Consider the following 1546-nt stretch of genomic DNA (forward strand, 5'->3'; position numbering starts at 1 on the left):
CGACGTCTTGTACGAAAAAATTATTTGATTTGGACTACCTATAGATGATTAGATCTTAACAAAAATTTCCTTCTTTTATCTATATCTTCCAATGTGGGTTTACTATTGACAACAGTTACGTATATTAGTGCAGCAAAAGTATAATAATCGTGAAAACTTTAAGCTACCAATGTACAATGACCTAACAATGAAAATAATGAGCTGTTTGTTATGTTTAAAATGAAAGAGTTCACAGAGATAAAAGCAGAGAAATAAAAGCAAAGAAAATTGCAAAATGAGAGAAAAATAATTGAAAAGAATAGTGATTTTCTTTCATTTTAAACACGGTACAAAATGTTTTAGATGTTTTATGTCTCATTTTTTAAAATTTTATACCTGGAAAATGAAAAAACAAAATCTAATAGCTAAACAGTGATCAATGATAAGTGTGATACTTTTAAAATCACAAAAAGAAAACGCATAATAAAAATCAATTTTTGCAATATACAATTGTCTGTAATAAATGCATTAAATGCAATTAACTTTAAGCTATTTCTATACCGACTTAAATAATAATTTGTAATAGTTATTTAAATATTCTATAATTTGTTCTCCGCCGCTCCATGTTAGAACAGTAAAACAGTTGGAAAAAATAAAATAGCGGCAAAAGCGAAACGAAAAATAAAAAATAAATCGCTTTTTTATTTAAACTAGAAGATATACGATGTCAAGCATAACGAAAAATTAGATGTATCAATGTCAAAATGATATTAAAACGCAGAGTTGGATAAGTTAATATTTTTTTTTAACCGAATAAAGTTAAAGTTAATGGCTTTACAAAATTAATAAAGTTAAGTTAAAAGTTGAAGGAATAAAAAAATTAACTTGACGTAAGTTAAGTCAATATTGAATAAATTTAAGTTAAAAAAAAGTTAATTTTGAAAAAAATTATTTTTTAGATTATAATGTCCTAATTTTTCTTAAAATGAAACTAAATAACTACAATATAGATTATTAAATAAATTAAATTTTTAATTTTTTTATTCATATATGATATAAGTACATAAATTATATAACTTTAAAAAAAGCCAGCATTTAGAGAAGATACAAGATCAATGATTACTTTTTAATAAGTCTTAAACCATAAGAAATTGATCAATTACAATCGGATACGAGAAAAATATTTAACTATAATTTCTTATGATTTAAGGCTTAAAACATCTATTGTAAATCCGGACTATGGTATAAGGCATAAACCAATCAGAGAGCTGCATTAGTATCTTAAGAAATTACTTAAGATAATCTTAAAATATGAACAGATTACGAATATAGCTCTTTATCCTTAGTCTTATTATATCTTATTATTTTTCTAAGATATTTAAAAGAAATAAAACATTTTTTAACTTAAAAAAAAANANATATATATATATATATATATATATATATATATATATATATATATATATATATATATATATATATATATATATATATATATATATATATATATATATATATATATATATATATATATATATATATATATACGTACGTACGTACGTACGTA

The sequence above is a fragment of the Atta cephalotes genome (assembly GCF_000143395.1).
Source record: "Atta cephalotes unplaced genomic scaffold scaffold00075, whole genome shotgun sequence".
Taxonomy (NCBI): Eukaryota; Metazoa; Arthropoda; class Insecta; order Hymenoptera; family Formicidae; genus Atta; species Atta cephalotes.